The following is a 25,993-nucleotide window of genomic DNA, read 5'->3' as shown; positions in this document are numbered from 1 at the left end:
ATTTTCTAGTCTTCAAAATCTGATTCCTCACTTAAGGTATGTTTAAATTATTATTGGGAAAGACAATTAGGAATACTGACCCTTCAAAGAAAGAATTTGTTAGAGTATTGGAAAATATGAACAATTGTGACCCTCTGAAATCTGGAGAATTCATGCTTGGAAGAGTATTCATTCATTGTACAACTTCATTTTGACAAAGCTTCATCTTCACCCCTGGATTGTGTAGTATGAAGTTGGATGCCATTTGCAAATCTTCTCAAGCTTTAATACCTCTTCTCTATATTATTATTATCCGTCCCATGGGAAATCAAGCCACAATGCTTTTGATTTGATGGAAAAACTTTTCCTAGGCTAAGTTCACTTTCTAAAATGACTGTTCTTGAAAGAGACAAATGAAAACTTTCTTAAATGAAATGAGTGATAATTTTTCTTAAAATGCATATTTCCTGGAATTCTTTTTCTAGCAGCAAAAAGATTGTTCACTTAGCCCCAAGATCCTGGTTTGGGGAAATGGGTCTCACATAGACCGTACAGGGTAACAGTTTAAATTAAGGCAGACATGCACACATTTCCAAGCATGCTCAATTTCTTAGTAAAATGTTAATTTACCAGTAAATAGTTTCTCAGCCTTTGCAGTAAAGTTAAGATCCCATTTAAGGATGAAGGTTCTTTTTTATAGCTTTGAGGAGTAAAAAACAATAAAGAAGACTTCATGGGAGGGGGAACAAGTTATGATTATTTAAAAGAGCTTGACATTATGAATGGCAAAATCAATATGATTGGTTACAGAGCTGAGGTATGGGGGGTACAATATGATTGTTTGAAAATCGGTAAATAAGGGGATAGCAACAATTCATTCCTTCCCTCCTATGAATAAGAAATGTTTGTTGTTTGAACCTATGCAGGGCTTGAGAATTCTTTGGATAACAAACCAGACATCCTTGAAGGATAGCTTAGTGGTGAAAAGATACTGAACCAGATTCTCTTTTGTCCACACTCTTTCTGTGTTAATAAATTTCCTTGAGGCAAGAATAGAACAATGATTAGCTGGAGGACTGGATTTCTAAACTTAACTCATTACAGGCCAGCTGAATTTCTAAACTAAGTTCAGGGACAAAGAACCATGACATAGGCAGTTACAAGACAAAATCAATGAATTAATATCAATTAAAAAAGACACACCATCATGAACACGATCATTTCAATGGTCACAGGATCATAGTATCCTCGAGTAATAGATTTGGAGTTAGAAGATACCTTAAAAGCCATTAAACACACACCCTAATTATATGGATGAGGAAACTGAGGCAAAGAGCTGCCATATCACACAGAAGGACCCATGTCTAGTGTCTGAGGTGATATTTGAATATACATAGATCTTTTCTTTGAGCCCAGTACCCATGCAGTATGCTATGCAGTGATCCGTAAGTATTTGATTGTTTGATTTGCCCTTACCTCCTTCTTGAGGTGCCTTTGGGGGGCACGTAGGACTGGCCATTCGGAAGGAAAATACCATATACCTCAGTGAAGAGGAGCTGCCCCAACCCAAGCAGATTGCCCTAGTCATGCAGCAGACATGTGGAAGCAACTATAGAGCTTCAGAATGGATGTTGATGCTCAGCTTATGGCCCCCAGAGACTTAATGCCTGAAGCTACCCTGTAGGGAATCCACCCCATCCTGTCAGGAGGCAGTGGCATACTTCAGTGACTCTGAGGACCAGAACAAGATTCCATTTGTTGCTTCTTATGAAGAACCTGTGATCCCTCTCCTCCCTAGTTCCACTGTCCTTGGTGAAGAGTACTGTTTACTTGTGTCACTGAAAGGTCAAGTTGCTATAGAAAATTATTGTCAAAACCATTCCCCCTTTCTTTTCAATCTTTTCTTTCAAAGCTTAATTCAGATGCTGCCTTTCCTAGAGGCTTTTCTTGTGCCCTTCTGTGAAAGGCAACCTCTTATCTCTCATAGAATTGTGTATTTTTCTTCCCCTGGTCTAGTACCATTATTTAGGGTATTCAGTAGATGTTGCTTACCCTCATATCCTCTGGAGGCTTGATGTTCTTTGCAGGGGACTACTTGTCTCTGTATATTTGTGTGGTGATAAAGCAGAGGGATTCATGGCAGGGATTCATGAATGCCCACGGGAGCTATGGATAGATTTTAGAAGGCTTGGGAAATTGAATGGGAAAAAATTATATCTATATTTTCACTAATCTTTGGTTTACTTTGCAAGCTAATATCTATTAGCAGCAACTAGGTGGCCTATGGAGTGCTAAATCTGGAATCAGGAAGATATGAGTTTAAATCCCACCTCAGACATATACTATCTGTATTAAGGAAGAGCAATGACTGCATTTTGATTGACAGAGACATGTGACACAGAATCACATAGGACCCTGGGTCAAGATTCCAAGCAAGGAGGTTGGGGGAAGTTTTTGTCCCAACTGCCAAAAGTCATTCTTTCTGGAGCAGAAGTAGGAGCAGGAAGTTTAGCTGGTAGCTGAAATTTCAGCCATACAAAGATACAACTGGCCCTGGAAGACATCAGCTGTGGTGAGACTACTTCAGTCAGACTGCAGGTCAGCCCTCAACTCAACTTTTTGAGATACTATTTGTGTGGGACCTACTTATTTAGCTTAGGAAGTTAGCCAATAGGATAGATATTAGGGAATTAGTTTGGGGGATAAGATTTAGAAATTTCCCTTCTCCTTGTTACCCTCATTCCTATTCCATTTCCCATTAATAAACTCAAAATATTTATATGTTTGCTTCTTGTTTCTTCCCCTTAAACATCCCATAATAACATTTTATACACACACACAAGCTAAGCTGTATGACCTTGGGCAAGACATTTAACTTCTTTTGGTCTCAGATTTATCATCTGTGAAATGGGGATAATAACATTTATTTCATGGGGGGTTGTGAGGATAAAATGAGATAATTAATATAAAGTGATTTTCATAAATCTTAAAGCACCATATAAACATTAGCAATAATTGTTATTACTTTATTTTTAAATCTTAAAACATATTTTTGAGAAGCAATCCATAAATTTCATCAGACTTACAAAGGGCTTCATGATTAGAACAAAAGATATTTTTTCCAGAGGAATCTGGAGGCAGGCCTTAAATTGGTCATTTTTACTTTAGTTTTGTGGCCATTGATGAGACTCAATTTAGTCAATATAGTCTCCTCACTGGAAAGTATAGTCTGGGCCATCTTTGCTTTGCTTGAATAAGAGAGAGCAATAAAAGGGAATGATGTGCCCTCCCTTTCATTTCCCATGTAAGGATATAAAAAGGATCCATTTTCTATAGCTCTAATGAAAGATGATGGATTTTTCACAAATTCCCAGAAATTATTGCAATGTTAGTATGGATTTAAAAAGTTTTCACCAGAATAAGTCCAAAAGAATAAGAAATAACATGTGTGAACATTTAGCCAAGGTAATTAAAGGGGAAAAAATCATGTGGGAGTCTCAACTTGTGTGTGGTTTTAGGTCTAGGACTATGTTGGAAAACTTATGGCATGCATGCCAGAAGGGGATGTTCCCTTCCCTTCCTTACCACACTTGAGGACATTTTTCACATCACCCACCTTTCTTCCCAGCATCCCAATGGGAGTGCTTCTTCCCTGCCCTATCTGGGGTAAGAGGGCAGCTCACTTGTGGTGTGAGGTTTGAGGTTTGGGCACTTAGTCTCTGAAAAGTTCACCATCACTGGTCTAGGATCAAACAGTAGGCAAAAGATAGAAAGTGAAATCATATTAATTTCCCAATCTGAACACAGGATGATATACATAGAGGAAAGATGTAGTTAGAAATAGTACCATGTAGATACATGAAAACAGTTCCTGGGGGGAAAAACACTAGAAAATCAGCAGACCCTATAGTCAGAATTGTGAATAAATACTCAAGCTGTGCTGGGGCTACAAAACATACACTTAACAAAGATATATCTGCAATAGAATGAATTCAATAGGTGTGATTTGGTAGCTAATTGTTCTTTTATAAAGTAAGACACACAATTTCTCTAGAAAAAAATGACAATTTTCCCCAGATGCACTCAATTGAATAGTGAAAAAGTATTTTATAGTACATTACTTATTAAAATACATAATTATATTGCTAAACAGCCACTCAAGGCTTTCAGAAGATAAGATTACACCATCCAACAAGTACTTTTCTGGAGAGGTTCTAAGCTATGCAGATGTTAAATGCTCTTTATGATAGTCTCAATAACAAATGAGGAAGTAGGGCAAAGTGGATCATTGAGGAGAAAAGGAATCTTTCCTTACCATATGACTCATCAGACTTAGAGGGTTTAGAACTGGAAGAGGTGTGAGAAATATTTTAGGTAAACACTTTCATTTTATAGATATGGAATCAAGATCTAGAAAAATTAAGTATCTTGCCTAAGGTCACATAAGTTACAAACAGTAGAGCTGGGAAGTAAGAAAGGGTCCTTTGCTTCTAAATCCCATGCTTTTTTCCATTATAACATGCTTCCTCCTGCAAGGGTATTTTTTATTTTAAGATCTAGGGAACCACTTGGCTCTCAGTGAATTCCCTTTTCAAAATCAGAGTGAACTTAACTTAGCCTCAGAATTTAGATCAACAAGTGAACTTAGAGATCCTTCAGCAGGATATGAATCTGGAGACAGAACCTGGGCTTAAATCTTGATCGCCACTTTACTTCTGGGGCTTTTGTTGAGTCATAATCTTTCTGAATCTGTTTCCAAATGTATAAAATGTGAAGTTTAGACAGAAGAATCCCTGAAATCCTTTCCAGTTCTATATCATACAACTGAGAAACTCCTTAATTTTTTGGTTGTGGAAACAGGTCTAGAAGGTTAATTAACTCTGCCCAAGATCATATAACTAGTTAGTAGCAGAGATGGAATTACATTTCCTGTCTCTTAGCTACAGTCTTTTTCAGGGCAGCTTGAGATTGCTCTCTGGTGGATGACTCCCTTCCAATTTGGCTAGCCTGCCAGCTAAGACAGTGATGATGAACCTTTTAGAAACAAAGTGCCCAAACTGCAACCCTCACACCACATGTGAGCACCCCCACACACACCTTATCCCAACCAGGAGTCAGGAAGGGTTCCCATTTGGCTGCTAGACAGAGGGGTGAATGATGGGAGATGTCCTCAGGTGCCAGTGGAGAGGGGGAGGTGGCAGTCCCCTCCAGGACTTGTGCTATAGGTTCACCAATATAGATCTAAGAGCTGAAACAGTCCTTATTGTACAACTCCTGTTTCTACAATTTTAGACTTTTGGATTTGTCTAAAGACAATATTCCTCTTCATTTGAAAACATGGTAAAAGGATTCTCTTTAAAATGTCATTAAGGTTGGACACCTAAGGCAGCATGAAAGACATTTCTATAATCCTAGGGCAAGCCTTCAAATTACATTTGCTCAGCACTAGGACTATGTATATTCTTCAGAGCCTGAAGCAAGTATGGGGAGAAATTCCCTCCCTCGATTTAAAAAATAATTAAAAATTAAAAAATAGACTAAAATCTAGTGTACATACAAATTAACGGATGAGTCTTGTAAAAATGTGTCAGTTCAATTCAATATAAATTATATGTGAATATATGCATTTATATATGCATACATGTATGTGTATCTGTGTATATATGTACATAGACACATATGTGTATATGGGTTTATGGAACCTTTATCAGTAACAGACAGACAGACAGTTGATATTATAGTTAGAGGGCATTATAGCTAGTCTCCTCTTTGCCAATTATTACATATGATTATAGACAAGTCATGTTAGCTCACTGGATCTCAGTTTCCTCTACTATAAAGTTGGTGTGAGAGTTGGAATAGATGATCTCTAAAAGTTCCCTTACAATTCTAAATCTATGATTCTATGACTTTTGTCCTCTATTATTGGAAATCAAACTGTCATATGATGACCAGGGCATATTAGGTAATAGCCTCATAATTTGAAAGATATTTTTTTGTTCCATCACCTATGAGAAAGTTTTCATATTAAGTCATTGGATAAATATTTCATATTTAAATACATTGTTCCATTCCTTAAACATACTTTGACTTTTGGGCCATCAAAGATATTTCTTTTGTCAATAATTGTAGTTCTTACTCTCTATTTATATTGTTTTTATTATAGCTGGAGGCAGCTGGGTGATGTAGCACATGGAAAACTATACTTGAATACAGGAAGATCTGAGTTCCAATCCTGATTTAGACTCTAGCTATGTGACTAACACTGGACAAGTCACTTGACATCTCTATGCCTCTATTTCTTCATCTGTAAAATGGGGATAATAATAGAACATAACTTACAGGGTTGTCATGAAGGATCAAATGAGACAACCTATGTTAATCACTTTGCAAAATTTAAAACTCTATACAAATACTAATTATTTTTCTTAAAAACTACTCTTATTTTTCTTAAATTCTGTTTTCACTCCCTGTTGACTATCAAAGAGGAGACATCATACAGGATTTTTATTGTGTAACATTTAATATCCGGGAAATGGAGACTATTTCAAGTTCTTTGCTATTATTATTTACTCACTTCATTTTTACATGATTTTGTGCAAAGAATTAAGTGTGTGTGTGTGTGTGTGTGTGTGTGTGTGTGTATAATTCAGAGGACAAAGAATCAGAGACCCCAATAATGTTTCTCTCAGCTTTCCAATGGACAAATTACAGTGAAATTTAATTTACTCAGAGTGCTTCAAGAAGAGGATTTATTGTTTAATTTCATTTTCTGATTAATTGAGGTTTTTCAAAACTTAATTATTTCAATACTTATTGTAGAAAAGCTTTTCAATATGTATTAATGTTGAAGAAATAATGTTGATAAATTGGTGTTATGAGGAGGATGATGTGATGAGATATTCTGGTGTCCACAAAGTATCTTTAACTCTCCTCTCCAAAGGAAAGCCAGAGATGGCTTCTCTTCCTTGGATCAATATGGAAGGTTCTTGGAGACACAATATATATATACATATATATAGCTATTTATTTATGTTTGATAATATGAAAATAAGGATTAATAATAAGGAAAGCCTTAAAATAACAGGTAACTAACTTTTCACCCACTTTCTATTTCTGTCTCATGAAGGAGCTTTTGTTTCTTCCAGCTACACTAAAACTGCCTAACACTTACTAAAAAATAAAAAACAAAACCCTAAAAACTCTGACTATAAATTTTCCTAAAATTCTTATTTAATTAACTTAATTTGATAAAGAGAGTCTCCAAACACATATAAATTCAGTCAGCCAAGACAGCAGCTGCTAACTGACAATCTGGTGGCTTTGGTAGATCCAAATAGTTTCAATCTTTCTCCTCCAAAACTGTTATCCAGCAAAGCAGATCTATCAGCTTCTTCTGAGAAATGGCTTCAGATGGGATTCAGAGGTCTCTCTTCCCTTCCACCAGCCAAGAGTAAAGTCTCTGATGTCTGTCTCCAACAGCAGCCAGAGAGAGCAAGGTTACTAACTGAAGTCCAGTGAGTGAGTGAGTGACCCAGTGAGAGGACCTCACCAACTGACCAGAATCTGTCCCTGTGTTCTTCCTTCCAAATTCTGGTCTCATGCACTGCTCTCTAACTTGCTTGTACCCTCTTTATTAAAAATCTTATTTTAATCAATATCTGAACCCATATCCTAATTTCCTTAATACAATGCTAATTCCTACCTAAGTAAGGAAAGTAACACCAAGCTCAATGTATTCTTCAGAAGTATCGGGGGAAATCACCCTTTTTTTTTTGCCATTTACATACTGTATTCATATAGAGTTTCTTACCATAGAATAATGCTCTTTCTTTTCTTTCCTCAACTTGCCTCTGTTTCCCCATTTACCTCTCCCCACACATGCCCCTTATTGTTCTCTCCCTCCTCCTGGTTCACCCTTTTTGGCACTTCTTTCATTTTTTTTATCTTGCACCCACTCACTGACTTTGCTTCTCTGACCATCTACTTTCTGGGGTTCATAAGATGAAGCTTTTCTAGTTTCTTAATCTCCTCCCTCTTTTGATCTTCGATTCTTCTAGGTGAAATGATAATCACAATGTCTCACTGGGGTTCATTAATTTAAAAACAAATCAAAACTAAGTCATCTCACTGTTTGTGGCTTTTCTTGAAGTTTACACTCAAAACTGAATGAAAACACAATAAAACCATGAAATTACTTCAGAGTGAAAGTTCCTTTGGTTTTGGTAAGTTGCCATTTTAATACTTCCTCTATCCTGTGTCCTCTACTAAGGTCAGTTGCATGTAGCTTCAGACAGATATAGACCTTTGGAAATGTTACGTACAACATAAAACCATGTTATAAAGACCTAGGAGTTCAATGATATGAGAGGGTGAATCATATCTCAAATTTCCAGTGCACCGGAATAGTTAGTGAATCTTTCTCAGAAACATGGTGAGCTATAGGCAAGTCACATAGTTACTTCCAATGTGTCCAAGGGAGTGGGAATGCATTGTGTATATATTTTTTTCATTTCTATAAAAGATGTCATGTAATTTCTCCTTTGAAGATATTTTATTCAGGAGAAAAATGGCAGGATCTCTTTTAGAAGCAAGGATAGACAAGGTTTGGATCTATGACTTTTTTGGTATAGGAAACCCCCCGGGAAGAAACTTGCTTTACCAATGCAGGTCAGCAATATCTGTACAATTTATAGTTTTAGAGCATTGCCTGGAGTACTGACAATAAGTGACTTGCCCAGGGTTATACAACCAGTATAGATCAAAGGAGATATTTGACTGGAGGCCTTCCAAGGATGGATCTCTAGTCATCATGCCACACTGCCTCTAGTAAAAGCAAAAGTAGTCTTTTAGCAATATTGAGCCACTCTAGAACTGACTGAGTTGTTTTAGTATTTCTCATTTCTGACGTACCCCACACAATTCTCCAATACCAGAGTTGCTTAAATACCCAGGCAGTGCCCATGTCACTGGGCTTTGAAAAGAGAAAGAATGATTTCACCTTAAGCCAACCTATCAGCATTTATATTTTGATATTATTTCTGGCTCTTCTTGATTTTGGACTAAACCCCTTGAACCACATGCAGATTCCTGGGCTCCTGGAATGGCTATTGACTCAGTATACTTTCTTTCTCTATACAGTACATGCTTTCCTCCTTCCATTTCACATTTTTATAATAATATCTTTTCTTAGATCCTCCTTTATTGCTGGCCTGGCAATTTCCTTCTGCATTTTTCATTTCTACTATCTACTTACTCAGATGAACTAAATCTATGCACAAATCCCTTCCCTGATCCAGATTACTTGGTTCCACTACCTGAATCATGCCAATTAATTCAATTTATGTGCAAGTCAAAAGACAACACCTGTGATATAATTCTGGTCCTTTACAAGCATTCAGGACAACAAACCAACCAACCAATCTTTAGCTATTCCCAGTTTCTGACTCTTAGCTTTCTCCTACTGGGTGCTCACAACACTAATCCATTGGTGAATCTCTTTTAACTCTGGATGTATTCTGACCCAATTGCTCTTTGAGCAGGAGTACTGATGGGCCCAGAAACTTTGACGGCCAGTGTCAGGAATCAGGTCATCATGCTGGGTTCAAGCTCTTGCATTCCCTTCCTCATTATTGTGGAATATATTTGTTCTCTTGCTCTGATCTATCTATCTTTGCATTCCTCTAGGCACATAAAAATTCCATTCCATTTCATCTGTCATCACAGTTACATTTTATCTTTTTAAGCTCTGTAATGAACTGACTCTTTGCAGTGACACGTATCCCATCATTTTGTTCACCATTTCCTTGGAATGCCCTTCTCAGAAACAACAATGATGACAGCAAAATTATTTAAACACATACACACCAATTTTGAAAAGGTAATCAAACCATTGCAAACTTTTCAATAACTCAGTCAACAAAAAGCCTAACAGAACTGTACTGTACTGATCACTGAATATCAAATTGGAAACATTTCCAGTTCTATATTAGGGAAAGCAGAAAAAAATGCACCCCAGAGACTAAACTAAAAGGAGGCAATAGTTTACGTTATTAAAAAGAGATAAAAGGAAAAATGGGTTTTACCTTCTTTAATTAATCTTCCATTTTAGAAAGTTGCAAGGCAAGAAAGGAGAGAAACTTTGCAGAGCTTTTAACACAGATGTTTTAACACAGATCCTTATGGTGCTGGATGTGAAGCTTTTCTGCAAAGTAACCAAGAAAATATAATTAAACAATGATCCTAAAATGAAGAGAAAAATTAATAATCTCACAAGAATTACTCTGTCAGCTATTAAATTTATTGATGTTTAGAGTTCAGTATAGTAGTGCTATTAGATGCTGTCATATTTTGTGCACTTAGTCTTCCTAGAAAATAAAATCAGACATGATGATTTTAGTGTTTCTAATAACCTGACACTGATACTTTATAATTATTTATTTACCAATGAACTTTTTATTAGTAAAGGACAATTCTTATTTCTTTTAAATCCATTTAGAGAGAAGTTTGCAAATATCTGATTTTATAAGCTGTGCCAAGCTTAAAATATTACATTTCTTTTTCTCATTCATTCTAACACTACCAGGAAACAGCTGTGACTACAAAAGGGTTAGGGGAAACACTGAATGCAGTAATACATAAAACAAAGAAAGGAGCCCTAAAGAATGATGAATCATCACCAGCCATGCTACTTTGGGCTGCTAGTGTCAAACAAGCAGCTATTGCCTCCTACTGCTTTATTCTCAACATATTGACCAAAAAGAGGAAAATACAACTGGGATTAGAGCTGAGAAAAGAGGATCGATCTTGTACATTATTACTAGACAGAAAACATAGATTTGGTATTATTTGATTCCTTAATGGCTAACACAGTATAAATACTACATATTAATAAATATTGCTGATTATTTAAATGCAACAGTCATAATTTGCACTTTCTGAAGATCTACAGATTTTAGAGCTAAAAAAAGACCTTAATAATAACTGAATGTAGATGAAGTATTTGAGGAAGATCAAATAAAAACCAACAATAATATATCAAGTAGAAATAAAATGATGTTGAGGAACAAGGAGTTACATATTGTATAATCAGCAATTATATTACTCCGTCCTCCTTTTCTTTCCTCTTTTTTTAAGAACACCTGTCTCCTAACAAGTTATTTTGCAGAATCTGTCTAAATTACACATTAAGCTGAAGACTGGTGACAGGTGTTGGAATGAGGTGCTGGGAATATTAAATAAAAGGTGGGAAAGTAGCAATGGGATCTCACTTAAGTCTGACAGAAAAGCATTGCCACAGTGTCAGATGAGGGAATGTTGTGCATGAAAACTTCAGAATTCACCATTAGATTCAGATTTTGAACCTATTGTCACATATTCCCAATCCAGTTGTACCTGAAGTAAATGGTTCTTAAGTTGATATACCAGCTCTGAGCAGTTCCCAAGGACTTAACTTGTCATTCCATTAATTCTGATAAACTTTTATATAGGACTTAGATAGTCATATAGTTTTAGAGTAAATGAAGCTGAACAACAGGATAAGAAGACCGAAATACTACACTGGGTAAAAACTATTAAGTAACATCAGGGAACTTCCTAATGTATAACTCCATTCAACACTCTCACTCCCCAGTCTGTGTCACGTCAGATGCATGGTACAAAAGCAATCTCACATGTTTAAAATTCTTTTGGATCCTTCTCAGTCATATAAATAAAATGAGCAATTGGAAGTTAAGTAGGCTAAAGATGGTAGTATATTATATGAGATAGAATTTGCTAGTATAGAGAAGAGGTATCTGAGTGAAGGAGTATAAAAACACAAATGAGACTGCTGCAGGGAACCAGTTTCCTCAGGTCTGAGCTACAGATCTAGCTGATCCCTCATATCTTACAACAGAAAGAAGCTAAGAACAACCAGTATTCTCTACTCTGAGCATCTCTGTATCAAAAGAAGTGGTAGGAGGGAAACCAGATGTAAGTAACTTAGAATACAAAAGAAAGGCTACAAGACCAAAAAATTCAAGTTAGAAAGTCTAAATTAAAAATGTAGCACAGAAAAATAATTATGAAAATAAAATGAAAAATAAGTAAAACCTGAAAGAGAGTTAAAATATCATGAATACCTGTCATACTAATAGGAAAACTAAAAAAAAATCAGGAGAACCCTTAAGATATCATGAAATGATAGCAAATAAACCTCCAAAATGGTTTGAAAGAGAAATCAACTTAAAAAATAAAGTAGAATGAAAATTGTCAGAAACCCAAACTCTAAATACCTAATTAAAACACAAGAACAACAGAGTAGAAAATTTGACTACATGTTAAAGAATTTCTCAAAAAAGTAGAGGCTCTGAGAAAGAATAACAGATGATGGATGAAGTGGGAAAATGATTAGAATTGAAATAAAAAGACAAGTTTAAAATAAAACATTGATTCTATACAAACCAAATTGAATGCCCTCGAAGGCAAATTACAATAAGATAACATAAAGATTACAGGTCTCCTAAAAGAACATGGCAAATAAAAACAAAAAAACAAAAAAAATGAATATGAATACTATGTTATAGAAAATAATAAGAAAACTGACTTGAACTTCTGAAAAAAGAAAACAAAGCACTGATCCAATAGAACTCATAGATCATTGCCAGAAACCTATAAAAACACATTTCAATTTCCATAGTATATAATGGTTAAATTCTACAGCAAAAATAAGCATGCATTTTGTTGAGCAGTGAAGAGGACCATTAAATATAAAAGAAAAGTAATTAAAACATGCCAATATTATTTGGTAATGAACAAATGAAAAAAAGATGGAATAACATTCAAAAAGGCAAAGGATTATAAGCTATAACTCAAAACATAAGATAGCATGCTTAAATTAAATCATCTTTGAAATAAATATGAATCTCAACAAAAGTGAGGCAATTTAGGGGGCAGGTAGGTGGACATGTCCTACTTATGAAAACCTGGGCAAGTCACTTCCCTCCAATTGCCTAGCTCTTACTTCTCTTCTGCCTTGGAACCAATACTTACTAAAGATTGTAAGAGGGATTTTGTAGTTTTTTTTTTCTTTTTAAGTGAGGTAACTGAGGCATCCTTTCAGGTTAAAACAATACAATAACAAAGGTGAGAAGATTATCTGATTTATTCCCCCACCCCCACCAAACAAAAGGAATACAACAAAAGTGAATACATTTCATTAACTAGAAAAGAAAAAATCATTTTGTTATCCCCCTTTTTTTTTTGGAAGTGATTTTTCTGTGGGGTAAAGGAAAGAACAAAGAGGGATTATTTAAGGACAAAAATCACTTAAGACCTTGAATATTCAAGGGAAATTTAAAGAAAAAGAAGGGAAGGAAGAAGAGTTGATTTACTGTTCCATGGATTGAATCTCCAAACTCTCTATCAGTAAATCAACATCTATGGGACGGAATAACAGAGGTGACTTTTGTAATTGGAGTTAGTGATATATCCTTCCCCAGTCTAAATTTCCTTAATTTACAAAACACTGAAGGAGTATTTTTCTTTTAGTCTTTTAGTATGATTGAAGAGAGGATAGACTAGGATGAAAACACTGGAGGAGAGGGACTAAGATGGGTGGGAAATAGAAGTATCTTTCCCTAGAAAGAGAAAGGAATGAGTGTCATTATAGATCATTTACAGGAATAAGTCATTGCTTTATAGCACTTCACAGCTATTGGCATTTTTTACAAATTGAAGTTTCTGGCGAATCTGCTTTGAGCAAGTCTATCAATGCCCTTTTCCCAACACCATGCACTCACACCATATCTCTTACATTTTGGTAATTCTTGCAATATTTCTAACTTTTCCATTATGATTATATTTGTTTTGGAGATCTGTGCTCAGTGACCCGAGTTATTAACACTGTAATTGTTTTGGAACCCTATGAATGGTGCCCAAAAGACAGTGAAGTTACCTGGTAAATGTTGTGTGTTCTGATTGCTCCCCTCACCTGCTCTTCCCAGACTCTCTCTCTTCTGACCTGCCTCCTCCCTGAGACACAACAGTACTGAAAGTAGGCCAATTAATAATCCCACAACGGTTTTTAAGTGTGTAGTGAAAGGACTAGTCTGGCACATGTCTCTCACTTTAAATCACAAGCTATAAAAATTAAATTTAGTGAAGAAAGCATGTTGACAATCAAGCTAGGCTGAAAGCTAGGCCACCACCTGATCAGTCAGCAGCTCCTAATACTGAGGCAAGACTCTCCACTAGCAAAAACATTGTGAAGGTCAAAAGATGGTTAGCATTTTTTATCAATAAAATATTTTAATTAAGTGATGTAGATTATTCTTATAGACAGAATATGATTACACATTTAATAGACTACAGTGTAGTATAAACATAACTTTTATTTGCACTGGGAAACCAAAAGATTCATGTGACTTGTTTTATTGAAATATTGATATCTGCTTTATTATGATGGTCTGGAACTAAATCTGCAATAACTCCAAGGTATTCCAGTACCTAGGAGAGGAGGTGTGTGCCTGCATTAATAAACAGGGACATTATAGCAGATTTTGTCTGGGAATAACATGTGCATTAAGAAACCACTTTCATTGCAAAAGAATTTTACTTCCATATATACTAACATCCCAAAAGAGGGGAAAGGGAATGTATAAGTCCTAATAGGCACTTAATAATGAATGACAAGGGAACTTGGAAACAGCTAGATAGGATGTCATGGTGTAAAAAGGAATTATTTAATTTCTTTAATTTCACATGGGAGCTGGAGGTCCTCTTACCATAGAGATGTGTAGGGATTAACCAGCCCATAGTGACAGGAAGTAGAAACCATAGAGACAGGAAGGAGGACCATAGAGACAGGGAGTGAGGTAGGAGAGGTTTATAAAAGAGGCTAGCATGAGTTGGTTGGCCTGTCAGTTGTTGACAATTAGGCCTGTCAGTTGCTGACAGGTTAGGGCTGGCAGTTGCAGGAAGTTGGTTGCTGGGTGAGTTGGGCATTGTGGGTTGGTTGCTGGTGGTGTGGGTTGGCGTTTAGTTGCTGGAATATAAAAGCAGTCCTGAGCTTACTGAGAGAGCTTTTGGCTTTAGCCTTTAGAGGATTTTTGGTCTTTCAGGTTTGGGGCTTCTGGTTTGGGCTGTTAGGTTTTCTCCCTTCCTTAAACTTTTTCAGAACATGGCTGATCTTTGTTAATAGACCTAATTCGGGTTGGATTAAACACTGATTGGGTTGGTTTTGACTGGGTTGGAACTTTGTGGGGTGGTTGTTATTAGTGGTAGTTATAGGCAGTTTGGGTAGATATAGGCAGTTTTATATAATAGTTATAGGCAGTTATAGGCAGTTACAGGATAACTAGTAAAGACATTAGGAAAATTTCTTTCTATACTTCTTTCCTATATTTCCCTCCTTTACTATATTCTTTTCACTATATTCTGTTACTATCTCTATTTTAATTAAACAAAAGTGTTAATTGTTAAAAGCTGCTAGAAGGTTTTTCCTCTTGCTTAAAGGGATAATATTAATTTATAACTCTACTATGTTCTCATTAAAACTTAAATTATTAAAAGCTGCTTTCTCTCTTATTTTGCCAAACCCCTATTTTAACCCTTACATTGGCTTTAAGGTGATTGATTATGTTAAGAGCAGAAGCTAGAAGTAGGCCTTATACCTTGGGCCACAAAGTGATTTCAACCATACAACATTTCTATCTCAGATTTCATGAAATGATATTTCTAAATTCAAGGCACAGCAGAAAGTAAGTAGCATTGTGTAAGATACACAAAGGTAGTACCTTAGAAATCAGAGAGAATGAGCAATTCAACTTTGGCACATCAGAAATTTTACCTAATGATGGGCAAATAAAAATAAAGGACAAAGGAATACTTCTTGTGTCAGGAAATAAAATGAAAAATTATCTAGCAAGGAGAAAAAGAGGACAAAGCAAAAGAAAACGTGTGGGGAAAGAATGAAATAAGAGAATGTTATATTTTTATAAGTTTTGGGGGGAAAGCATGGATCAAAGATTTTAAATACCTTTCTTCATTGGGTGGAGAAAGAGACAAGTCAAAGACAAGGAGAAAAAAGGAAAGAAAGAGGAGGCAGCTTAATGGATCAATGAACAGAGAGTCAGGTCTGGAGATGGGAGGTCCTGGGTTTAAATATGGTCTCAGATATTTCCTAAATTTTGACCTTGGGCAAGTCACATCCCCCTTTGCCTAGCCCTTATCACCCTTCTGCCTTGGAACTGAAACACAGTATTGCTTCTAAGGAAGGTAAGTGTTTAAAGAAAAAAATAAGAAACAACTTAAATAAATTTAAAGGTCTTGTCACAGATCACGTAAGTGGGATTGTAGAGAGAACCTGTGGGAATATAACAACAGCAAAGTAATATCTACAGCTCCACTGAGGAAAGTTTCAAAAATCAATATAATAAAAAATCATATGAAACAGTACTGAAATTCATAACTTTTAATTTAAATGGATTAAATAATCCAATAAAAGGAGTATAATCAAATGCACAAGGAAAAATATGTGTTCTAAATTGGAATATATCTAAAAAAACCACATGACACATAAAGAATGACAATGAGAGATTTAAATGTACTTTATTACTCATTAGATAGTTCCAAAAAAGCAGGAGTTGCCCTTATATAACTTGTTCATTATTGAACACTCTAGGAAAAAAGGCCACATAAAATAAAAGAAAAAAAGCATTTTTGAATCATCTTTTTTTGTGATTTGCAAACATCTACCAGGAATAGAAGTTTTATAATGAAATGAATGGAACACATTTAGCTGTATAACTTGAAATCTGCAATCAAAAATATTCTTAACAGAACAGTCATTGAGACAAAAGTTTCAAGTTCATTAAGTAAACTAAATAGGTAAAATGGAAATGAACCTTTTATTAGAAGCATTGATTGATTTGATTGTTTTAAAACTCGTCTTTAAGCATGTAATGTTAAAATTACTAGAGAGATGACCAGTGTAGATGAGAATACAGTAGACAAATATACAAATGTTTTGAAGAAAATAAAAAAAACAATTATTATGTTTTACATATAATTACAACTTCAAATAGTATGAATTTGAATGAGACCACTTTATGAAATCCATCATCTGACCTAATTGGGACCTAGCTATTCCCAGACAGTGTCAAAATAAAAATCCCCCACATCTAGAATAGTAAAGGCAAATTATATTATATTTAAAGGAACCTTGGACAAAGAAACAATTTGATATTAAACAAATGGTCACCAGATGGCATCTAACATTTAAATTCCTAAAGTAAAAGTTAATGAGCTTGTAAAAATACATAGATAGTAACATGATAGCTGTAGGAGATTTTAATGGTCATCTCTCAGAAGACTGGGCACATAGAAAGATAATTTGAAAGGAAAATCTAGAACTGAAAAAAACTTAAAGAATTTAGAGATGATAGATTTCTGTATGGTGTGTTCTGCGTGGGGACACTAAAGAACATAAATATTCTCAGAAACAAATGACACTTAACAAAAAATAGACCAACAAATAAATGAAGATAAAAATTTAAAAGCAAGGAGAAATAATGAGGACAAAGCAAAAGAAAATGTGTAGGGAAAGGATGAAATAAGAGAATGTTATATTTTTATAAGTTTTTGGGGGAAAGCATGGACCAAAGATTTTAAATTCCTTTCTTCACTGGGTGGAGAAAGAGAAAAGTCAAAGACAAGGAGAAAAAAAGGAAAGAAAGAAAATTTTTTAAAAAGCAAAAATACTAAACAATTCTTTCATATAGTATAACACAATAAAATTGTACTTAATGTGAAGAACATTAGCTAGAGATATAGAAGTTGAAACTTAATGATGATACATGGAATAATGAATGAGTTAACATAACTCATAGAAAGAATAACTCTGTGAGGTTAATGATAATGATGATAAAATATATCAACATTTACCGAATGCAAATAAAGTAGTTCTTAGAGGAAAACATGCCTCAGAAGGAAGAATAGATAAAGAATGCATTAACAAATTCTGTACCTGATTTGAAAAATTTGAAAGTCAATTAATTGAAAAATTGAAAAGAACAAAAGAAGAAATACTGAAAGTCAGTAGGGAAATAGGTAATATGGAAAACAAAACTACTGAAGATATGACATATAAATAAGATAATATTAAATTATCAAAATAAAATAAGTAATAAATAGATGAAAATAGAGAAAGTTTACAACATGGAAGAATTAAAAATAGATACATAATTCTATGTCAGCAAAACTGAGAATATAAAATAAATGGAGAACTAATTTATAAAAATTCTTATTAACATAGCATGAAATATTTTTAAGCCTCAGAAAGTGAATTTGTGTGCATTCTAAAGGAATTAACAAAGAATACAAAAATCCTACTACAGATTGGTTTTAGAAGTGAAATTCTAGTAAATCTTTAAAGAACAACTATCTCTGCTATATGAAATATTCTCAAAAATTAATAAAGAAAATGTCTTGCCAAACTTGAGATAATTCTAATTCTAATACTTAATCCAGGAAATAATAAGGAAAGACAGCAATAGTCTAATAAAGTGATTTTTGATAGAAATATTTTAAATAAAAGCCTAACAAACACATTATAGTTGTAAATACATACATACATATACATGTACATATAATAAAACTAGAAATGAATATTATTTACAAATGGGAAATATTTAAAATGTCATAATAAATATAGGAGTAATACAAAAATCCTCCTCTTCCTGGTTATTTGACATGGAAGGTATATTGGCTACTAAAGGAATAATAAGAACTGGGCAACATCTGACTTTATTTTGTGGGCACAAAATACAGAAGTCAGAGGTCTGGATGCCACTCCCAGTCTATGTATTATGAAAACACTGCAGTTCAGACATCAATGTATTTTATAGGATTTATTTAGACAATTGCTAAAAGAGGTGACTAACAAGGTCAGATATTCAGAATATGTTCCTAAGGTGGGTTTCTGAACATTTTGTTGAAATGGTTAATACATTCCAGTAATAGGTTTTACAACCAAGTTCCCTTCTCTGCTTTTTCTTCTCCAGTTGCTTTTTATACTCTGCAGGAGAAGGCAAGGGTCCCAATTCCTTCCTGTTGCAATTTCCAGAATGTGTGGCAAGGAAAGATGATGGTTACAGGCACTTTCATCATTGCATCCCAATTACTATTATATCTTATTAAAATCCCACAGTTAAAGCTTATCAAACTATTATAGAGGAGTTCTTATATGCGATTACAAGTTAATTAAATTTTTTCTTATAGATAGGAGACAAAATTATCCCCATTAGCTATTGGAATGTTGGTTTACTTAAATAATCACAGAGAGACATCAAAGAAAAAGGACATTTAAAAATTTAGTAAAGCCATAAGATAAAAAATAAAACCATGGAAAATCTAAGCATTTTTACATAGCAGTAACAAAATCTAGGTGACATAAAGGGATATTCCACCTAAAAATAACTGAAAAAGGCACAAAATATTCAGGAGTCAATTTATTAAATTCCACTGTTAAGCAAATCTCCTAGAATGTCTAAGGTAAAAAGAATAATTCTATGTACATAAAAGTCTTTATAGCAGCATGTTTTTGTGGTAGCAAAGAACTGGGGAAAAATTAGATTTTCATCAATTCACTAATTGTTAATCAAACCATAGTACATGTAACGTAATGCTTTATTGTACAAAATTATAAATAAAATTTCTGAGAAACATGAGAATACTTAAATGAACTGATGCAGAATGAATTTAGTAGTACCAGGAAAACAATACAATCATTGACTACACAATATAAATAAAAATAATTAAGAAAATAAAACAACAATAATTGTAATGCATAAAGTTGACCCCAGAGAACTAGAAAAAAATGCATCTCTTTCTTGACTTTTTCTAGACAGAAAGACTGTGGGTATTAAATATTATCTATGAGACACAGTTGATTTGTTTATTGGTTTCGCTGTACTGCTCTTTTTTAGCTTTTAAAATCTTTGCTGTAAGGAATGACTCCCTGGATAATGGAAAGGAAAAAAGATATATTAAAAAAATAAGGAGTCAAGGAAACAAAATATATCAATATATTTTTTAAGTTGGCAGAAAGGTTTAGCAGTGACATTGAAGAAATAGCAATGGACTAGAATGAGCAGACCTGCATATAAAGTATAGTTCTGTAAACTAGGAATGTTAGTACTTTTGCTGTATACTTTGCAAATCTGTATCAAAAGGGAAAATATACATGAAAGTCATTTGTTAATATAAAATATTAAGGAGATATAAATATATTGATAATTAGGAGGATAATTGAGTAAGCATTTACATAGCAAATGCTATAGATAAGGCACTATGCTAAGAGCTTTTCCAAATTTTTTCTCATTTTATGCATTTGAGGAAGGTATTATTATTATTATGTTCATCTTATAGTCGAAGAAACTGAGGCAAACAGGTCAGGTGATTTTTCCAGGGTCACATAGCTAGTAAGTGTCTAAGGCTAGATTGGAACTCGGATTTTCCTGATTCCAAGTATATCTATCGTGCTATGAGTTGCCATCAAGACCTTGATGTCTTGTTCATTGGAAGTTCTACAAATTACAGCTGTTTGTTGGTGATGATGATAATGATGATAGCCATGATTATGATGATAAAATTTGGACTACTTAAAGAGCAATGATGCCAGGAAATAAAAGTTTTAAACAATTGCTAGAACAATTTCACTAAATTTATGAAGCAGGTGCTATAAATATAAATTCTTTATGGTAATGTTATAAAACACAGTGTCAAGCGGACGGGCAGGTAAAATCAGCCCACAGAATGCTGATTTATTAAAAAGCAAGCTTGCGAGACTCTATTGACCTTGAAAAAGCTATCCTCTCTGATAACGAAGAAATGTTTTCATCTATATAAGCCAATGTGTGCTTTCCACAGGCTATATGCATCTCCTCCTTTCTGATGCCTTTATTCTGACCTGTCGCTCACTGATCCTTTACATTTCTCCCAAGCCTCAATTGGAGATAAAAATGAGCTCCCTAATAGCACTTGCAAAAGCTTCAGTTGAGCATGCCAGGAGATATCAGATTTGGAAACAAGGGCATACTTCCCTTTGTAGAATAAATCAGGTTCTGAAAAACGACCTGTAAAGTCAATTAGTTTTATTAATTAAAATTTTGGGAGGTGGTGAAGCTTATTTTTCTTTCATTTCTTATCATGGCATCTTTATTAGATGTAAATAATTTGCCTTTAGGTGGTATCTTTATGTGTTAGAAGCAGTCGGTGATACATTGAACAGAGCACTGGATCCAGAGTTAGAGAATTCTGAGTTGAAATCCTGTCTCAGATGTATAGCAGCTGTTTGACCTTGGGCAAGCCACTTAATCTAGCTGCCTCAGTTTCCTCATTTGTAATATAGATATGATAATAACCCCTACCTCTTTGGGCTGTAGAGGGAATAAAACAAGACACTGATGAAGTGCACTTTTCAAACTTTAATGTGATATATAAATATTAGCTATTCTCATTTGCACTACATGCACATTGAGAAAAAAATTTAAGTAGATGACATTTAAATGTTCCCTTTAGACACTCGTTTTTAATTTAGAATCAACTAAAATGACTTCAAATCTGTTTTCCCCAGAAGAAACATACCTTGGAATGAACTGATTTATAGAAAGATGGCAGCCCAGTAAATAAAGCACTGGGCCTGGAGCCAGGAAGACCCGAAATATGTTACAGTCCCAGACACTTACTGGCTGGGCAAGTAATGCCAACCTCCCAGAGTTGTTATGAGGATCAAATAAAGTAATATTGGTAAAAAGTGCTTAGCACAGTACCTGGCACTAGCAGCTACTATATAAATGTATATTTATTTGTTCCCTTCCCCTTGTTCATTTGTCAAACTCCTGTCAGTAATACTTCACCTCTAAAATGGAGATAATGTCCATAGTCCCTACCTCAAAGAGTTGTTCTGAGTATCAAATAGGGTCAAGAATCTATTACACGTGGAAAACTTTAAAGCACTATCAGATCTCTCTCTAAGATAAAATGTAATGGTTTGAACATATATGTATATCTAATATATTTAATAAGGAAATTTAATATAAAAATATATTTAGACCTCTCTATCCACTGAGCCACCCAGCTTCCAAGAGATACTTTTAATAATCACCTAAGCATAAGTCTCAGAAGTGGTACAATGGATAGAGTGCCAGACCTAATGTCAGAAAGAATCTTTCTGACTTAAGATGTGGCCTCATACTCTTACTACTTGGGGGATCCTGAGCAAGTCACTTTATCTTGTTTGCTTCATTTTCCTCATCTGTAAAATGAGCTGGAGAAGGCAATGCAAACCACTTCAGGAAAAAAGACTGACAAGACTGAAACAACCCAATAACCACAATAAGGCAGAGGACTACAGCCTGCTCTCTGGGTATGATTTCTAATAGAAGGTCAAAGACCCCTTCCAACCCTCAAATTCTATGATTCTGTATCTCATAGAACACCGTACCTGGCACGCAGTCGGAGCTTAACATCTACTTGTGTTTGACACATCACCATTATCCCAAAATTAATACAGGATCATTAGAAACCTTAAGGGTTGTCAGAAATCCTACTGTAGATTTAATGAATTTCACAATTACAAAGTGATTTTCTTTTTTCTCTTCCCTAAAAAGATACAAGAAACTGATCACTATGGTTGACATGATCTAAAATGTCTTTATTTTCTATAAAGTTACTACCCAAAGACAAATTAAATTATTTACTTTATTACAATGTATAGAAGTAACATATATTTTTGCATTGTTTCGTAAAAACAAAATGGATGGCATTCTCATGCAAATGAATATCCAGCTGGCAATTCATCACTGTACTTTGTACCCTTATGCATTCAAAATATTAATTACCAGAATGATTAGTATCAACATTTTTAAAGGGACTGAGAAGCCCTTTCAAAAGGTTCACAGGAAAGCATTTTTTGAGCCAAAGGGCAGTTTCTTTCTTCTGTGGAGGGTCTCATCTTGATTCTGATTCTGTCCTTTAAGAAGAAAGCTACGCACCCCACTAGACTGAAATTCCAGGATGAAGATTAGATAATAGACCTGATAACCCCAAAAGAAAATTATAGTTGTTATAAATCTTAGGGCAGGATCTATTTCCCAGAGTGGCTGAAGGTCAGAGTTAATGGAGACTGATGACCTATTTACTAAATCCTTTTATTTTACAAAGGAGAAAATTGAGGCCCACATGTGGAAGGAGCTTGCCAAAAGTCAGACAGAAAAGACTGACCTTTTTCCAAATCTCTAGAATGCCCTTAATCAAGTCTTAATCCCCAAGCCAGCTTGGCTTTCAGGATGATCTCCATCTACTTCAGTTTCTGGCAACTCCCCTTCTGAGTCCTCAGTCAGCCACTGATGGACAACCCCTTGCTTCCTTCAAAAGCACCAAAAGTTGAGCACTATAAAAGAGAAGAAGCTCAAGAGTAAGACCCAGTGCTGATGACAAGAATTGCCCATCAAGTGCTCCAGGGGTCCAGTGGCAAGAGTTTGTCTTGCTGGAGAAGTAGATAGGCCAATTTGACCATTCTCCTTTTCCACAAGCAGCATTCTTGGCCTTGGAGCTGACTGGAAGATACAAGCCCCACAAAGTCCAAGGCAAAAGGCTCAATTCCCAGGGACCAAGTGACTCTATAATTAATTTAAAAATTCCCCCCCCCCCATTGCTTTTATGAGGAAGTTGAAGATGTGTGCCTATGAACAATTTTACTTTGTGACAGTAAGAAAAAATGTGAAAAATTTTAGCAAGTCAAAACCATATCAGTGAAAAAAAATTTAAGTCCTAATAAAATGTGAATAACACTCAAAATAAATAAAAATCTCAAAACAAGGCAGGAAGGGTTATTATTTTTTCAGTTGAAACAGTTGATTAAAAGCCTGAAGAAAAATAAAAGCAGAACCCTACATACTCTACTCAAATGTCATTTAGGTCTAATAAACCTCATTACTTTATCATAAGATTTAGAAAATATTTACTTGTTCAGTTTTCTAGTACTTTACTGAAGTTGCTAGCTTTTTGAAATTGGAAATATGCTTTGGGCTAAGGTTAAGAGAATAAGGGGAAACCAAAGAGAGGCAGTCATTTAAAACACATAAACAAATTTAGAAACACATTTACCATAGCATATGCCTGAGAGGTCGTAGAAATTCTATAAAGTTGAAACTATTGCTTTGAATGATTGTTTTGTCCACGTCAGACCAGTCTTCCACCCTCATAACCCTATGTTATGGAATATTTTCTGTGGTGGTATCTGGTTAAGCTTGTCCCTTGATTTACCCCTCAGTAGGTTCAAGAGAAGAGCAAGATATCAAGGATAATCTAGCCTATAGGATCATGCAGGAGTCCTGCCAGCAGAGTTGGCAAACTATATTTGCAGCTAGGACCTAGCTCAGGGAGCCACACAAGTCAGTGTTCCTTTGAAATCAATCAGGGGACCTCCCTGAGCCTCAGTTGCATCATCTGTACAACAAAGATGGTTTGTTATATGACCTCTAAATCTAAATCTATGATCCTATAGTTGTGTATAAGATCACTTTCAGAACTGTAATAATAGGAAAATAATTAAGTACTTTGATGCAGATTTCTGTAGAGGTGATTTCCTTTTTATTTTTAATGTAAAATTTTTTTTTCTGTTAGCTTGTAGCCACATATTTTCAAGTGGGGAGTTTGTGTCTTCCTTCTGGAATGTTCAGAATGTTTTAGGTTTCTAGGTAGGATCAGTCCTCCAAAATGAGCCCTGGTTCTCCAAAGCTAGAGACTCCATTGGTAGAAGGGCTACTACAAAAGATCTTTTTGCAAAACTGACCTAGCTGAAAGTTGCCTATGTCTTTTAAATCTTATTTCTCAGCTATATGCCAACAAATTTAACAATTTAAGTGAAATGGAAGAATACATATGAAAATATAAATTGCCTAGATTATCCGTGGAGGAAATAGACTATCTAACTAACCCTATTTTAGAAAAAAAATTTAATTGGCCATAAATTAACTTCTTGAAGGAAAAAACATCAGGACCAAATGGATTTAAAACAGGACATGGCAGATTTTCTCAACACAAGAAGGTCACTTCCTTCCTTGGCCCCCAAAATGTAGTAATGTGTCGACTTCCTTACAAAATGCTTTGATATAACTATCCATTGATCATATTCTTATTATATCACTGACTGACAAACATTTGTACTCACCACATTAGGCATCAATCACCTTTGCCTCTTTTCTGTTTTTGTGCAACAAAATTACTGGGAAGGTGAAGTTTGTCTTTAATATCTTCTCAAAGAATTGTCTCTTTAGATACCCCTAAATTAATCGCCCTAATCCAAATTCTCACCCACCATTGCCATGTTCTAAATTAGGTGCTGAGGAAAAGAACAGAAAATATGGTTGTCTGGTGTTATGACAAGAGTTAATGGACAGTCCAGGTGTTCCATGGCCACAATGTAAAAGGAAATAGTGTAGTATTATTAGACTTTTTAGTAACATAGAGCCCTTGGGCAACCTGCTGAAGCCCATGAATCCCTTCTCAGAATGTTTTTTAAGAGATTTAAAAACGCTAAATTTCAGTTACAGACTAAATGTATTTCCTCCACCTCATCCAGTTTCAAAGACCTCCTTAAATTTATTCAGGGACTATGGATCTCTTATCTAGAAGAAGGTCCTTCATATACTCTGTGATCCAGAGCACCAGTCCATGCATTAGGGGCCCCATCTCTGATCTTTGGGCATTTTCATTGGCTTTTTCCTATGCTTAAAATCGGCCCTCCTCATCTCTACCTCCTGACTACCTTGATTTTCCTTCAAGTCTGAGTTAAAATCTCACCTTCTATAAGTCTTTTTTGATCCCACTAAATGTTAGTCCCTTCCCTCTGTTAACTCTCTCCAATTTATCTAGCCTATATCCTGTTTGTGCATAGTTCACTTCATATTGTTTCCTCAATTAAACTATGTGCTGCTTAAGAGCAAGGATTATTTGCCCTTCTTTAAGA

The 25,993-nt window shown here is 34.9% G+C and overlaps 1 protein-coding gene and 1 long non-coding RNA gene across 4 annotated transcripts in view; one reads left to right on the top strand and one right to left on the bottom strand.

Moving 5' to 3' along the window:
• The window catches only part of DLGAP1 (DLG associated protein 1), a 1,166,486-nt gene that overhangs the window by 737,021 nt on the left and 403,472 nt on the right, over window positions 1-25,993 (bottom strand). For all 3 annotated transcript variants that reach the window (XM_001364232.4, XM_007487658.3, XM_056820788.1), the window contains exon 3: window positions 10,065-10,183. The gene's annotated coding sequence lies outside the window, so the exon portion shown is untranslated. The remainder of the gene's footprint in view (window positions 1-10,064; window positions 10,184-25,993) is intronic.
• LOC103092775 (uncharacterized) overlaps window positions 2,211-25,993 on the top strand; it is a 95,457-nt gene continuing 71,674 nt past the window's right edge. Inside the window, exon 1 of the long non-coding RNA XR_464807.3 lies at window positions 2,211-2,577. This is a non-coding gene — a long non-coding RNA (uncharacterized LOC103092775). The remainder of the gene's footprint in view (window positions 2,578-25,993) is intronic.

Source organism: Monodelphis domestica, chromosome 3 (assembly GCF_027887165.1).
Source record: "Monodelphis domestica isolate mMonDom1 chromosome 3, mMonDom1.pri, whole genome shotgun sequence".
NCBI lineage: Eukaryota > Metazoa > Chordata > Mammalia > Didelphimorphia > Didelphidae > Monodelphis > Monodelphis domestica.
The sequence above is the reverse complement of the archived record's forward strand: the minus strand, read 5'-3'. Positions and strand labels throughout refer to the sequence as shown.